Source organism: Grampus griseus, assembly GCF_964374135.1.
Source record: "Grampus griseus genome assembly, chromosome: 15".
Classification (NCBI taxonomy): domain Eukaryota; kingdom Metazoa; phylum Chordata; class Mammalia; order Artiodactyla; family Delphinidae; genus Grampus; species Grampus griseus.
Window position 1 is genome coordinate 74,644,288 of NC_139009.1, and position 6,000 is coordinate 74,650,287.

Below are 6,000 nucleotides of genomic sequence, written 5' to 3' on the forward strand. Positions count from 1 at the left end.
GGGCCTGGGGCTTTCCTGATTTCCCCACTCAGAACAGCAGAGTCTGAATTTTTATAGCTTGGTAAGGTTGCCCTGATCCAGGGCGTCCGCTGAAGGGTCCTTCCTTTTGTTTAAACTCAGGACGATATGAATTCAAAAGGATTCGTTTTAGCATGAATGAACTCACATTTTTTGTGACATGAGAATGCATTTTACGACACTGTTTATACAAACATAGACTCAAATCTATGTGACTATGAATACTCCATGGTGCCTTCTGGTGTCACTGCCCAGAGGTTTCTCACTAATCACCAGAAGGAGCGCTGAGGAGTGTGGCGGGGAGATGACACCGGCTTGGACAGGGTGGGCTCCTCTCCTGGGAAGCCCCGCTGCCCCCTTCTACCTTCCACACCCTCTATACCCTCCACTTCGTGCCAGCCCGACACTGCTGGTCTTGGGACTGGGTGCTTTCTTGTTCCTGGGCCCTTATTTTCCAATTAGTCTTATTACCTGCTAAGATGCTTGCACAAAGTTCACTTTGAGCATTAAGGGATATTTTCCCCTCTTTTCGGAGGGAGATTATTTATTTGTGGATTAACAAAAATTTACCATTTTAACGATCTCTAAGCATACAATTCAGTGGCATTAAATACATTCACAGTGTACCAGCACCACTATCCATCTCCAGAATTTTCTTTATCACCCCAATGGAAACTCAGAACCCATTACCAATAACTCCCAACTTCCCCCTTCCCCAGCCCCTGGTAACCCTATTCTTTTTCTCACTGTTGTGGCCTCGCCCACTGCGGAGCACAGGCTCCGGACGCGCAGGCTCAGTGGCCATGGCTCACGGGCCCAGCTGCTCCGCGGCATGTGGGATCTTCCCGGACCGGGGCACGAACCCGCGTCCCCTGCATCGGCAGGCGGACTCTCAACCACTGCGCCACCAGGGAAGCCCCCCTTGTTAACCCTATTCTACTGTCTGTCTCCATGACTTTGCCTATTCTAGATACCTTATAGATGTGGGATCAGACATTATTTGTCCTTCGTGTCTGGCTTATTTCACTTAGCCTAATGTCTTCAAGGTTCCTTTCTGTTGTAGCATGTATCGGAGTTTCATTCCTTCTTATGGCTGAGGATGGCTTTTAATCAACAGATTTGCATCAAGGATTGATGTTTCCAATACATCCTGCCGAATTCCCGCAGACATTTATTAAACCTGGAATCAGCTTTTCTCTTTCCTACATCCTTTTTCTCTTTATCCTTGACGTGGTACCTGACATCTGACAGTGTCTGGGCAAGGTGTTTCATTCTGTTCTCTTGGATGAAAAGATGCCCTGGGGAGTGGCATCTCTCTTTGGTGACAGATCAGGAGCATTGACTGTTACACTCCACTCCCACGTTCCGTATGCCTGGCTGACATCATGCTTTGGTTTTTCAATGTGGCTCCACGTTGCTTATTTGATTGAACCTAAGATCCATGATGTAGGCTGGGTGTCAGTAGCCCTTTTTCACTCTGAGGAAACTCGGGCCTAGGGAGGTGATGGCTCTTGCCTGCCCAGGAGGTCAGTGGCATCACTGAGACTGGATGAAGGCGCCCAAGTCGACGAATTCTTCTCTTACTTCGTCAGGCGTCTTGAAGGCAGCAAATGCTTCAGGCTCCCTTCTTCCGTCGTCCTTCCTCCTGCTGCCTTGAGGGGGTTGGATGGAATGATAGGGTTTGGAGAGCATGGACAAATGGGGAAGAATGAACAGCTCTTTCCATCCCTCAGCTTGCGGCAAAGCCAAGCTTCTTTTGAGCTACAATTAGGGCTGAGTCTGGCGCCCTCAAGAGGCAAGGGTGGGAAGGTGGCAAAATGCGTTGTATCACCTGGGGGCTTAGGGCTAAAGCTATGGGGCTGGGAGCCTTCTCCTTACTTGTGCAGCCTTCCTACAGGAAGTGCCAGTAACTGCAGCGTTTGTTGAGAATAAATGTTTCCTGCACATGCTTCAAATATTATGTGATACCAAGAGAATGCAGGAAAGAATCTCTTCTCACTACTGTCACCAGCACCCAGTTCCTCTATTAGAGGCATCAATATTTACTACTTTTTTTTTAAACATCTTTATTGGAGTATAATTGCTTTACAATGGTGTGTCAGTTTCTGCTTTATAACAAAGTGAATCAGTTATACATATACATATGTTCCCATATCTCTCCCCTCTTGCATCTCCCTCCCTCCCACTCTCCCTATCCCACCCCTCTAGGTGGTCACAGAGCACCGAGCTGATCCCCCTGTGCTATGCGGCTGCTTCCCACTAGCTATCTATTTTATGTTTGGTAGTGTATATATGTCCATGCCGCTCTCTCACTTTGTCCCAGCTTACACTTCCCCCTCCCCATATCCTCAAGTCCATTCTCTACTTTTGTATATCTTTTCTGAGAAAAGTTATATATACCTGCAAGTACATATATACATATATACACATACATATATATGTGTGAATGTGTGTGCATGTATATATATACATATATATTCTTTTTTCACAAATAATATACTTTTTTTTTTCACAAATAACAGCATATTATACATACTGTTCTGTGTCTCGCCCTTCTCCTCACCCCCGGAGTATATAATATTAATAGTGATGAACGTTTATTAAGTGCTTACCATGTACTGGGTACTGTCCTAAGAACTTGATCCTTTTAATTGTCTTAATTCATTTCATCTTCACAATAACCCCATGAGGTAACATTATAATTTTTTCAACCTTACTCATAATGAAAACCACGCAAATTAAAACAACACTGAGATAGTATTTTTCATTTATCATGCTATTAAAGATCAAAAAGCTTGCTAACGCACCATGTGGGAAAGGGTGTGGGGAAATTGACAGTCCATAGACTGCTGGCAGGCAATTAAGTGATAGCATTCAAAATTATAAAGGCACATAATTTTGGCTCAGCAATTCCACTTCTAGGAATTTTCCCTGCAGATACACTTCACCAATGCTGAATGACTTGGGCACAAATTATTCATGTAGCGTTGTTTGTAACAGCAAAAGTTTGGAAACAATTTAAATGCGCATCAGTAGGGACTGACTAAGTACTTATGATATATTGCCATCCATTCATTGAAATATTAGGTTGTGGTTTTTTTTGTTTTTTGGGGTTTTTTTTTGCTGCGCGTGGGCTTTTCTCTAGTTGCGGCGAGCAGGGGCTACTCTTCGTTGTGGTGCTTGGGCTTCTCATTTCGGTGGCTTCTCTTGTTGTGGAGCACGGGCTCTAGGCTCACAGGCTTCAGTAGTTGCAGCACACAGGCTCAGTAGTTGTGGTGCATGGGCTTAGTTGCTCCGCGGCATGTGGGATCTTCCCAGACCAGGAATCGAACCCGTGTCCCCTGCATTGGCAGGCGGATTCTTAACCACTGTGCCACCAGGGAAGTCCTTAGGTAGTGATTTTAAAAGATGAGCAAACTCTTTATGCATAGAGGTGGAATGCTTTCAAAGATGGAGAGCGTCTTAGTCTGTTGGGGCTGCTACAACAAGATACCACAAACTGGGCAGATTACAAACAACAGAAATTTATTTCTCACAGTTCTAGGAGCTGAGACTTTCAAGATCAAGAAACCAGCAGATTCACTGTCTGGTGAGAGCCGGCTTACTGGTTCATGGATGTCCGTCTTTTTCCTGTGTTCTCACATGGCAGAAGGGACTAGAGAGCTCTCTGGGCCTCTTTTATAAGGACACTAACCCCATTCACGAGGGCTCCACTCTCATGTCCTAATCACCTCCCAAAGCCTCCACCTCCAAATACCATCACATTGGGGATTAGGTTTCAACAATTAAATTTGGGGAGGAAAGGGCACAAGCATTCAGTCTATAGCAGAGAGGCAGTGCAACCTAATGGTTAAGAATCCAGATGTGAGCCAGGCTCCCTAGGTTTTCCTTCTGGATCTGCTGCTTATCAACTGTGCAAACTTAGACTGTTACTTTACCTCTCTACACCTCTGGTCTCATCTGAAAAATGGGGTTTGTAATAGCAAGTTTAGATACCCCCAGCCAACACAAAAACAAGTGGCAAATAAGGGCTTATGATTATATGCCTTAGGGATTTGTGGGTGTTTGTTATACAGCATGATTGTGCTAATAGCTAACTGATACAAGCACATGGTAGGTGCTCAATAAATATTGCTTAATAGGAAACTAAGCAAGCCCTTTCCTTATAATGGGGAATTCACAGGTTACCTGAAGAGTGGCTCCATATAGGACCCAAAGAGAAAGCTCACAGTTAACATCCAAAGTATAACCAAAGCACTGGGGTTTTATCTATTCAACAGGCTGTGTTTTGAGTACTAGCCATTCTGGAAGCTAAAGCACATACAAATAGAATAAGGATTGACCCTTGTCCCCAGAGCTGACAATCTCTGGAAGGAAAGATTTGCAAACAAGTAATTACAAGGTGAAGTGCACTTGCTATAATAAAGATGTGGACAAAGGGTGCCAAGGAGGGTAACAGCACATCCACCCACGGTGGATGTGGGATGACAGAGGTGGTGGCTTAGGAAGGGGATGGTGCCTGGTGAGGAGGCAAGGGATTTAAAGCTGCAAAGGTTAGCTGAATCCGGGGTGGGAAGGGCCTTGAGGGCCCGGGAAGGGAACCTGAATGTCATTCTTAGGGTCCGAGAGAAGGTGGTAGGGTCTGGGGGCAGAGCAGTGCCATGTTCAGGTTTGTGTCTTGGGGAGATAACTCTGGAGTTGATGTGAAAGGTGCAAAAAGCCCCGGATGTGGGGCACTTAAATCTCACCTCCTGCTGCAGTTAGAACTGATCGGGGACAGCTTCTGGGGACAGGATTGATCTGGGGCCAGACAACCCCGGGTGAGGAAAGAGGAGGAGCACAGGCGTTGATAACCAGAAAAAGTCCTTTCTTCCAACTCCCCTGCTAGGAACTGTACCAGTTAGGAAAGTATTGGGCTGCAAGTAGCAGGAAGCCTGGTTATAGAAGTTTAAACACACAGGGGAGTCTTTTTCTCATAACAAGAAATCAAGAGGAGGCCGTCATAACATTGTTGTTGTAGCTCAACGACTCTGAGATTTCCTTTGGCATTTTCTTCTTTATTTATTTAACTGAAGTATAGTTGATTTACAATGCTTCAGGTGTACAGCAAAGGGCTTCAATTAAATATACATATATATATATTTTCAGATTGTTTTCCGTTATAGGCTATTACAAGATATTGAGTATAGTTCCCTGTGCTATAGAGTAGGTCCTTGTTGTTTATCTATTTTATGTATAATAGAGTGTATCTGTTAATTCCAAATTCCCAATTTATCACTCCCTGCCCCCTTTCCCCTTTGGTAGCCATAAGTTTGTTTTCTACACCTGTGAATCTGTTTCTGTTTTGTAAATAAGTTCATCTGTATCATTTCTTTAGTTTCCACATATACGTGATATCATATGGTACTTGTCTTTGTCTGACTTACTTCACTTAGTATGATAATCTCTAGGTCCATCCATATTGCTGTAAATGGAATATTTCATTCTTTTTTATGGCCGAGTAATATTCCATTGCATGTATATGCCACATCTTCTTTATCCATTCATTGGTTGATGGACACTTGGGTTGCTTCCATGTCTTGGCTATTGTAAATAGTGCTGCTATGAACATTGGGGTACATGTATCTTTTCAAGTTAGAGTTTTCATCTTTTCTGGATATATGCCCAGGAGTAGGATTGCTGGATCGTATGGTAGTTCTATTATTTTATTTATTTATGTTTAACATCTTTATTGGAGTATAATTGCTTTACAATGGTGTGTTAGTTTCTGCTTTATAACAAAGTGAATCAGCTATACGTATACATATATCCCCATATCCCCTCCCTCTTGTGTCTCCCTCCCATCCTCCCTATCCCACCCCTCTAGGTGGTCACAAAGCACCGAGCTCATCTCCCTGTGCTATGCGGCTGCTTCCCACTAGCTATCTATTTTACAGTTGGGAGTGTATATATATCCATACCTCTCTCTCACTTCATCCCAGC